General features: G+C 37.0%; 1 pseudogene; it reads right to left on the bottom strand.

Moving 5' to 3' along the window:
* Positions 1 to 809: 809 nt before the first annotated feature.
* LOC145010271 (adenine/guanine permease AZG1 pseudogene) lies at positions 810 to 2,582 on the bottom strand (annotated as a pseudogene).
* Between the last annotated feature and the right edge of the window lie 8,995 nt (positions 2,583 to 11,577).

Raw genomic sequence — 11,577 nt, 5'->3', positions numbered from 1 at the left:
AACAGTCTTTACTATTCTAATAATTCAATCTCAAACAACAATCAAAATCTAAATACTTAAGCTAAAGGAAAGACATTATATAGGAAAACTAGTCAACATATTTATAAATTACATTTCATAAATAAAGTGAAAATTATCCAAAAATTATTGGAAATCGGTAATCAAAGAAAACCCTAAAAACCTCTTGAACTCGAACTGGTTTTGTGGATTGATGAATGCTAGCATACTGATCTAGCCACCATAGCGTACCATGGGCAATGACACAACATTCCGCTATATAGGGTTGAGGTGTATATGTCGTTCCGTCACCACAAGGTGAATATATTGATCATTTTTATGATGTGGACCAAAGTTTCCGAATAAATTTAAAGGAATGACACGTCGTCTAACCTTGACCGATTGGTACGTTCAACTTCTTGGAGTGATTTGCTCACATACCGCTTTGTCCAACTTCAAACACCTTAATGGACTTGTGCTTGAAGTTGGGCAGAGCGGTCTATGAACACCGAGCAAATCATTCCAATGAGTTGGACGTCACCACAAGGTGAATATATTCCGTAAAGTTTGTTTGAAAATTTTGATCCACGTCATAAGAATGATCAATATATTTGATATGATATTCAAACTTTGCAAATTCTATATATTGATCACTGATTTGCAACAGGAACCAAGTAATGTTAAATGATAGAACTTTGAACACCATATAATTCATTTTGAAAATTGACAATTGCATGCATAATTTAATTAATCGAGTATCATTTACCAGACTTTTAGTAGAGCGACAAACTCAGCATTTCTTGTTACAATAATTAAACAGTATCTTCTATTCTAAAGTTGACATATTTTTCTGTCGCCATACTTGTATTGGTACTACCTCCAACATTTGATCCTTGGCTAATAATCGAACTTTTACTTCTGATCTTATCCTTAATCCCATATTTCTTCATCAAAAACATCATCCAATCCGACAAATTCAAAATAATATATGCACCAATGCCACCTATCATCCCATATGCCACAGAATATGTCAATGGTATCAAAATCATAGTGATAAATGCTGGAATTGCTTGTTTCATATCATCCCATTGAATCTCGGTCACTGCTTTCATCATCAAAACTCCCACCAGTATCAAAGGTGGCCCCACCGCCCATGGTGGTATCGATGCCAACAACGGTGTAAAGAAAAAAGCCAAAAAGAAGTATCCCGCCACCGTTATCGCCGTTAACCCCGTCCTCCCACCCTCTTTGATCCCCGTTGATGACTCCATATATGTCGTCACCGGCGATGTCCCTAACAATGACCCGATCATGATCGAGGCTGCATCTGACATAAACGCAAAATACTGACCCTCAAAATCTCCGTTTGAGTCCATCATGCCTGCGAATCTAGCCATCGAAGATAACGTGCCAGTGGCATCAAGTATGTCGATGTACAGAAATGTGACCAATGCTTCCCAGAATGCCTTTGAGTTCATACCCTTGAAGCTTATGGCACCTGCTGTTGTCTCTAACACATGGACATCGATAATCTTTTCGAAGTACTCGTATGCCGAGTTACCTAACTCAGTATCTGGAAACTCAGTCACACTCGTGTGTCTAAACCATGAAACCGCAGTCACAAATATTATGCCATAAATCATGGCGCCCTTGACGTTTTTCACTAAACAGTATGCGATTATCACGAACCCAACAATACCTAGCCATAATGTTGGGTCTTCCATTCGATTGTGTATGCATAGTATCTCGCCTGAGGCTGTAACATTAGGCATCAGGACGATGGTTCCATTAGTGAACACAGGTGCTAGGGCTGCCCTAGAAGTTCTTGGGCATCCACCTAGGGTTACTAGGGTTGATGGGCTATACCCTATCAACCCAATACCCTGGTTGTGTTGTAGTCCAATGAAAGCTAGAAACAACCCTATTCCGACCGATGATGAGATTTGGACCGGTTTAGGTACTAGTTTCGCCAGTTTGGATCGAACACCGATCGTGGAAATGATCAAAAAGATAAAACCTTCGATAAAAACAGCAGCTAAGGCAGTTTGGTAGGATAAGCTTCCGGATCCATGAAACCCTACCACCGTGTAGGTGAAGTAAGCGTTGGTCCCCATTCCAGGAGCGAGTGCGAAGGGAAGGTTAGCAAATAATCCCATTGACAAACACGCGATGAGGGAGGCGGCAGTGGTGGCGACGATGAGATCTTTTCGGGTTCTCAAGAGGCAGTCGGTGTAACCAGGGTCCACCGGAGGAAACTTGCAAGAATCCGGAGGGAGCATGAGGGTGCAACTGGCTGGGTCTATGCAGATGGGGACGGAGTAGGTGCAGTTCTTTACGCTACATGTGCCACCGGAATCGGTGATGATGTTGGCGTTTACCACAAGGATGTAGGCCATGGTGAGGAAGGTGGCGGTTCCAGCTCGGAGCTCTGTGGTGAAGGTGGTGTTGCGTTCCGTGAGTTTGAACCTTTTCCCGATTCTGGTGGTGGCCATGTAGGAATTGAGGCGGGATGTGAGTTTGGTGTATGAGGGGCGGAGCGGCCAGAGTTGTGGTCGTGGAGTTGTTGCCGGTGGTGGGGTCTCCATGTTCATGGCTTCAGAAAACTATTTTCGGATATCGTGTAAAAGCTATGGAGTTTAAGAGAGTGTTGACGGAATGAAATGATATTTGTCGCACGATATGTGTGACAGTTTGGGTTATGAATCAGTATTATATGCCAAATTTCATAAAGACGTAAACCTTAATTTATATAATCAATAGTAAGCCTAACAAATTACTCCGATATATATTGTACATGAGTATTTATAAGGCGGTTTGGTTTGGTTTGTTAATATGCTAGAACAAACTAATAATCACTACAATCTGTAAATGTATTTCAATAGTTAATTATTAGTTATGGGTTTCGGTTAATGATTTTTGTTAATGGTGTAAAATAACATAAAAATACAAATTACATTGCAATTAAAAATGGGGGTTACTAAATTTGAGAGCATCCACATATAATGCATTAAATTTTATAAAATTTAATAGATTAATTCATAATTATTTTATGGAAGGTGATAATTCCAAGGATTGTTATTGATACTTCCACGGATTTTAAAGCACAATGACAATTATGCCCCTTTGTAATTAATTATTCGTTAAACTCCATTTGGATTCTTTAAACATCCAATCCAACTATTCAGGTCCCATGTTTTTGATTGAGGTAATAGCATAACCTTGCAATTTACATGACTCGATAAATTCGGTGTCTATTTAGTGCTTACTTCAGTTCCTTATCCCTTCTCATCTTCCATAACCACGCTCACCAACTACTATATCTTCTTTCTCAATATCTCTACACCACCATAAGTACTGTCTCTCCTCATTTCCCCACCATGAGCAACTTCACTAACACCCATATCTCATTGCTTAATGCCTTCACATTCATCCTCTGCTTCGTAACCCTGATCACCAGAACACCTTGTTTAATGCTAGTGTAGAGTTCTACCTACAATGAGACAAATATGCACCAATGGATAGTTGATTCAGCATCGTTACGTGCGATGCCCATGAACTCATGATCTACCCTACTTGCTTAATTTGTCCTCTCAACATACCCATTTGGCAAACATGCTCTATGATCATCTGAATTAATCGACCCGAAGTTCGCATCACCAGAATGAAAACGTTGCAGAGCCAGATCTAAACCTAATTAAATCCACTCAGACCTGAATCTTTAGTTGGCATAAATTATTTCGCATTGGCATACCCATTAGAAGCTGATTCAATCTATTGGTGAGTGATGCAATGGGATAAATGTGGGAATGTTGCTGAAGAATTTATTTCCTTCTTCACTTGCAAAATGAATGCCTTCCGGTTTATGCATGGTGATTTTCCTTTGTCGTATATTCAATTTGATTCAATTTTCAATAGGATCAAAGGCATAATGGTCCGAACAAAGGGCAAGCAATGTTGCTTATATTAAGAGCAGATTAAGGTGAAAGTGACGATGGAGGATGGGATTCTTGTGGAGTGTATTCGTGGTAACCTAGTTCCTCATTTGGTATAATGGTTTTACTAAAAACATGCTTTTAGATAATCAATTAAACTCTAAATAGAACCGGGGGCATAATTGTTATTTTCTTTCAAAAATCAGTGGATGTATCAATAACAGCCGTGGAATTATCAGCTCTCTTATTTTTTATATATATCATACCACTCTATCATTTTTTTTTTCCTAAAATGCGTTAGAACTCTAGAAAATTCAATGAAATATATTTAAACATTTATTTAAGAATTAAAAAATGTATATTTTTCTTATTGAAGAGTTCAATATGATCATTGAACTCTAAATCCATTAAATGCTAAGAACATTTCAAATGTGAACTTATTTATAGTTTTTACTATTTGATTGTCATGTGATATCATTGAAGTGTATGATTTTTATATTGAATTTATTTTTATTTTTATATATTTTTATTGATCATGTAATATATATTAAATAATCAATATATTATAAAGCTTTTAACCACTAACCATTTCCTTTTTCATCATATTTTATTTTTACCTCTTTAATATATTCTAGTTTTAAATATTTTCCATTTATTTAACTACTTGATTATTCTAATTATAGTTTTTTCGTTTATGAAATATTTATATATTAATTTTAATTTCTAATGATAATTTAAGTTAAAATATTTCATATCAAGGTATAATATCTTTAAAAAACAACTAACTAAATGATGACTCTTATAAAACATTTTAGATAGATAATAATGAATAAGTTAAATTCATAAAACAAACTATTGAAAAGCATAACCATTAGATAAATTATTTAATTAGAGGTCAAATTTATTAGACTAATAAGGTGAAAAAAAATATTAAATAATAATATAGGTTTACTGTAACACCCTTCGCACGGACCTATTTGAATTGACTTTTAATAATATCTTTCAATAGTATTTCGTAGTTTTAGTTTATGGATAATCGATTTCCAAAGTTGAATTCAAATACCTTATAAAGTTCAAATGAGGATAACGGTTCCAATTAAAAAATTTAAAAATATTTAGTGGTTTAATATAACAAATTATACGAGAGTGCTACCAGATATCAAAACAAGGGTTTAAGAGAATATTACAATAGTGGAATAAATTTAATGAAAAATGCAAAAACTTGATGTGTGTAAAATGCACTAGTTTTAATCTTACTACTTTAAACACAAATAAACACACGAAATGTTGTGTACCTATCGTTTAGCAATATAGTTCAAACAAGCAGGGTATCGAATACAGAAACGATAACAATTAAACTAAATACTAGAATTACCAAATTAAAACAAACAATAAAAAGAAAGGGTTTTCTCTAGTTTTGCAAGACTAGAAACTTAAACAATTAACTAATACTCAACCTAAATTATCTAACAACTAAAGCAAATAAAAAGTAACGAGATTCAATAATAAAAGAGACTTTTGTTTAGGTTTGACTCACTTGTTTCTATAGTTGATTTTATGGAAAGTGCAATGGATTATTTTGTCATTGGCTACCGATTAATGTGATTAGGCTCATGTTCACTATTACCAATCCTTAGAAAAGAAATTAATTTAAACAGTGACCAATTGGTTAAACAAATGAATTTCCTAGTATTTTGATTCGAGTTAAGTAAGACTTGTAGTTGTAGCTAATTAAATGACTAATTTAATCAACATCTTGTATGGTTGTTCATCACACAAGCTCACACATTAACTTACCTATTTTCTGATTAATCCTATATTCATATTCACTAATACTAGACATAATATTGTTTTCACATAAATCATATGAAGCAAGCAATTAAGAGGAAGTTCATGCAACTTAATTGACTTGATAATTAATAGAAAATAGTTATTGTCAACACATAAGGATCGTTTACAAGCTTAGCAAAACAATTTTCACCAAATCAAATAATCCATACCATAAAATCAATCCATATTAACAAGCTAATCTACCCTAAACAGAAGTTATGAGTTTTTAGCTCATGTCTACAACAAGTAATATCTCAAAAACGAAATCCATAAGTAAAAACATAGTTTTGTGCAATAGATTAAGAAGAAGAGAGTATATGTTGCCTTTGATCTCTTTCGAATTGATCTCTAGGGTTATTCTTCGAACTCTAAAGCTTCAATAACCTTTCATTCGTAGCTAAGTCACCAAAGGATCCAAAAGAAGTCTTTGTCTCGGGCTAATATGTCATATATATAGTTTTCTGAAAACAAGGGCGACTCATCGAGTCCCTTAGACCGACTCGATGAGTCCGTCACTTATATCCTGTGTGCGGAAGTCTTCAAAGGTTCGCGAATATTCGTGTCTACTCGGCGAGTCGATGGCCAACTCGCCAAGTTCTTCACCCTTTTAGCATCATTTTCTTATTTCTTTACTTCCCGAGCTTCCATTTGCTAATCCCGCTTCCTTTTTAACCCGAGCATGTCTTTTAGGCTGAAAATATAATTCAAACACAATTAAGTACCTTTTGTTCAATAATTAGGAAAAATTAGCCAAAAAGTATTAAGATTTTAGACAAAATATATAATTAAATATGCACATATCATATAACCAAAATGTCTTCTAAATATTCAAAGCTTATGAGTCTCCTAAGCTTCTGACAATATCCACTAAGTTGCAACAATTTATCAACAAGTGTGTTAGGCTATGGGGAAGTTTAGTGAGTACGATCCCAGGGTTAGACATTATGGACAGTATATGAATGAACATGGTCGTTCACACACCAATGTACAACCGTTACCTACTCAAAACAACTAATTAGCATCAAAGGTTAGTTTAGGGGTAAAAAGAGACTTACGACAAAGTACATTGTCATTTGTGACAATTTGCAATAAAATTTACTGGTAAGTAAATAATACCAAGTAGGTGTGTAACATTTAGATTCTTGGAGGTATTATAATTTATTATATTTTTGAATTTTGGGCAGTGTCACGTCGTGGTGAAGGAATTCTGCGACTTGGCAATGGTCATTGTATCGTGGTTGTAACACCCAAAATTAGAAGGACCAAGAAAGGAAAGGAAACCCTAAGTCAAGAGGGGTCAACTCGTCGAGTCCAAGGATGAACTCGATGAGTCAAAGCGGGATCTGTGTGCAAGGTTAAGTGACCGACTTGACGAGTCGGAGAGTGGACTCGGCGAGTCTGGTCTGGGTTAGGAAGCCCTAATTTCGGGACTCGGTACCCTATTTAAGCATCTTATTCTCTTCCCTAGGGTTCATTTGCGGCCCCTATTGTCCAGAACTCGAAACCCTAGCCATCCAACTCCATTGTTGAGCTAGTTCTTGCCTTGAGAGTGAATTGAAGCTTGGAGAAGGAAGAAGGGACTTGAGGGTGCAAGAAGAAGCTATAGATCCAGAGTTGGGGTAGCATTTTCAGACTACTTTGAGGTAAAAAGCTTATGCCTTAGCTGTTATTCATCTAGATCCTCTTCTTAGCTTGTATTTTATCACATTTGGACCATATCCAAGGTCAATCCGAGTATTGACCCATTGAGGACAAGAGGGACTTAAGGTCTAAGCATTTCTAAGTGATATGTGCATATTTAGTGTGTATTAAGTGTAGTTTATTATTCATATATTATCTAAATTGTTGCATATTATGGACAAAAGGTACTTAAAAGTGTTAAATTATGTTTTTCAGTCCAAAGGTGAAGCTCGGAAGCGAAAGGAAGCAAGAGAAGCGGTTAGGAGCTCAAGAGTGGAAAGAAGAAAGAAAACACCCATAAAAGGCTTCTACTCGTCGAGTTGCCCCTTGAATCGACGAGTCCGGTCGCGGATTCAGAAAGATAAGCATTCGGAAGTCAAGATAGTTATCGGATTACGACTAATGTGAGAGGGACTCGACGAGTCACCATATGACTCGACGAGTCGGAACGCATATATAAAGATAACTCTACAATGCAAGAAGAGAAGAATTCTGGGGAGTTTCAGAAGTGCTTAGCTGCGAATAAGAAACCAGAAGAACCCTAGAAGTCGACCAAAGAAGCTAGAATCCAATCCCAGGAGTAATTAAGGCATAATTTCACCATTCTACTTAATTCTTTTGTTTTGTCAACATGATTAAGCAACTTGAACTTATTTGTTTGCTGTTATTTACCTTAGTTATGAACTAATTTCTTTAGACTTCTGTTTGGGAATACAAAGTTGACAATATGGTTTGATTGATTGGTAGGATTAATTCCAAGTTGGTGATTAATTGTTATTTTAGCTTGCTAAAGAACCTTGTGTATGAATGATAATTAATTTTCTGTTAATAGGAAGATAATTGATTAGCATGAACATCTATTGATTATCAACCTCATATGATATGTGACCACTATACCATATGTCTAGGATTAATGAATATGAAACTAGGATTAATAAGGAAATTGAGTAAACTCATGTGCAAGCTTGTAAGATGACCATCGAACAAGAGGTTAATTAAGAATAACGAATTAATTAGCTATTGCAAGTCTAACTTAACCCGAATAATTAATCTAGTAAATATAATTAAATTAAGCAATTGGCCACTGTTTGAATTAGTTTATTTGCTAAGGATTAGGGTAGTGAACACAAACTTAATCACTTGAATCGGTAACCAACGAAAGAATTAATCCATTGAACTATTATCTTAAAATCAACCATAAAGTTAACCGAGTTGAACTAAACAGAAGTTTCTTTCCCATTATTGAATCTAGTTAATTTGTTCTTTTCTAGTCTTGCATTAATTTTAGTTAGTAAGTTTCTAGTCTTGTAAAACTAGAGAAAAAACCCTTATTTGCTAAATTAACTTAGATAGAATTAGTTTTTAATTTAATTTGCCGTTCCCTGTATTCGATACCCTGCTTATTTAGCTATACCACAATTGATAGGTTCACTGCCTTTTGTGTGTTATTTGATAATTAAAGTAGGATTAAAACTAAGTGAGTTTTACACACATCAAGTTTTTGGCGCCGTTACCGGGGAACGGTTCTAAAATTAGCATTAAAATTCTAATTCAATCGATCCTTTGTGTAAGATTCATCTTACACAAAGTTAATTTCTGTTCATTTTTTGTTTAAGTTTTAGTTAAAAAAAAAAAAAAAAAAAAAAAAAAAAAAAAAAAAAAAAAAAAAAAACGCTGATTTTAACTTGAACTCGCCGAGTGCATTCGCCCCGACTCGGCGAGTGCGACGCTGAATCAGATTTAATTTTTTGTTCTTTTTTACGCGTTTTGTTTTGTTTTTGTTTGCAGCTGGTTCATGACCCGAGGATCTGCTACGCCTCTAGTTCCCCCTCTTGAAGATCCGGAAACCGCATTAAGAAGAAACAAGGGCAAAACCGTTGGAGAAACCGCTTCTTCAAAGAACTCACCACTCAAAAACCTCAAATCCGTTTTTAGCAAGAAGAGGAGCAGCAAAGCAGGAGCATCCAGTGCGTCGTTGACAACCGAAGATCCGATCCCAAAAGACACCGATTACGAGACCGAAGAAGAAAGCGAGCACACATCCGAGTTTGAAGACGACTTAGCCACCGCTATGGCTAATATTGACGAAATCCCCATGGGGGAGTGGAAGAAAAGGATGCGTGATGACACCGGCCCGGGACTTGTGCAACCCGCAATCCCCGCTACCGCTACGTTTGAACTAAAGGGCCATATTCTCGCTCAACTCAAGGAGATACCTTTTCACGGGAGAGATCATGAAGACGCCTATAGGCACTTAGATGAAGTAAATGATGTGGCGGATTACTTCAATGTACCTAATGTGCCCCGCGAGATTCAGCTACTACGCATGCTTCCTGTCACATTTAAAGGAGCTGCAAAGGATTGGTTGAAGTCACTCCCTCCCGGATCGGTTACCACATGGGCTAAAATGAAAGAAGAATTCATAGATCACTTCTGCCCACCTTCCAAGATAGCTAAGCTAAAGAAAGCCATTGCCAACTTCGAGCACAACCCGGCGAATCTCTTTATGAAGCTTGGGAAAGATACAAGAGCCTACTTCGAAATTGCCCCCACCATGATCTCAATAGCCAACAAGAGGTCTCTATCTTTTATGATGGAGTAAATGTCACCACGAGGCAACTACTTGATTCACAAGGCCCACTCACCCGAAAGCCACCTCCGGAAATAAAGGAGTTAATTGAAGAATTCTCCAGGCACTCTAGAGAATACCACAACCCGAGGAATGAAGTGAGTCGAGGAGTAGTAAATTCGGTAAACGATGGATGGCGGCGGTGATAGCTAAACTCGATAGCCTAGACCGAAGAATGACAAAAATGGATCAAACGATCCATGCTATTAGAGTTGGATGTGAAAATTGTGGCGGTCCCCATCTTACCAAGGAATGTGATCGAGACGAGAATGGAAATAAAAAGGCTCAAGTATTTTACTCCAGCGGCGATAGATACGATGAAGACTGGAGGAAACCGAAGAAGGAATGGCTCCCATACGAAGAGTACAGAAAGGCTAAGGAAGAGAAATATAAACAGAGGGAGAGGGGATATTATCAAAAGGAAGAACCGGTGACGGACAAGAAGACGAATTTAGAAGAAATACTTACAAAATTCATAACCGCGTCCGAGAAAAGACATAATGATCATGATGTGGCAATGCAAGAAACCAGAAACATGTTGAGGAATCAGCAAGCTTCTATTCTCAACATAGAGAAACAGATTGGCCAACTTGCACATCAAGTAAACGAAAGAAGACCGGGCCAACTTCCGAGCGACACCAAACCCAATCCAAGAAACGAGAACGTGAGCGTAATAACCTCCAGCGGTGAAGAAGAATTGACAGAAACACTAAGAGTTTCCAAGGATAAGGCAGAAAAGGAAGAAAAATCAGAACAAGAAAAACTCGATCCGACTCGCCGAGTCACCAAAATGGACTCGACGAGTCAAGTCGGGAATGAAGAAAATGCCAGTTTTCTGAAGCCATACAATCCTCCTTTGCCATACCCATCCAGAGCCATGCCTTCAGAAAAAGTTCAAGCCTATAGAACCTTCATGGAGCATGTTAAAGCTTTACAAGTCAATATGCCATTTGTGGACACAATGCTCCAAACTCCTAAATACTTTAACTTGCTTAAAGGCCTGTTTGCTGCTAGGAAAGATCTTGCTGAAGTCTCGGAGATATTGATGAGTGAGCTGCCTGAGAAGAAGGGTGATCCGGGTAACATAGTAATTCCGTGCCAATTTGGTAATGAAGTTTCTACACAAGCATTGGCTGATTCAGGGGCAAGCATTAATTTGATGCCCTATTCATTCTTTAAGAAGCTGAATTTACCAGCACCAAAGCCGGTAAATATGAGAATCCATTTGGCAAATAAAACAATAATTCACCCACAAGGCATATGTGAAAATCTCCTTATCAAGGTGGACAAGTTTATTTTCCCAGTAGACTTCGTGGTGGTGGAGATGAAAGAAGACCCCGAAATACCAATTGTTTTGGGAAGAACATTCTTAAACACCGCATGTTCCCTAATTGACATATGTGAGTCTACTTTGACATTAAGAGTGGGTGATGAGTTGGTGATGTTTAAAGCTAATCCAGAGGTCAAGCAAGAAGAAGTAAAAGGAATGGAGGTCCAACACGCCGATGT

The sequence above is a fragment of the Lactuca saligna genome, chromosome 8 (genome assembly GCF_052625555.1).
Source record: "Lactuca saligna cultivar CGN05327 chromosome 8, ASM5262555v1, whole genome shotgun sequence".
NCBI lineage: Eukaryota > Viridiplantae > Streptophyta > Magnoliopsida > Asterales > Asteraceae > Lactuca > Lactuca saligna.
Note: the sequence above shows the minus strand (reverse complement) of the source record. Positions and strands in the feature narration are given on the sequence as shown.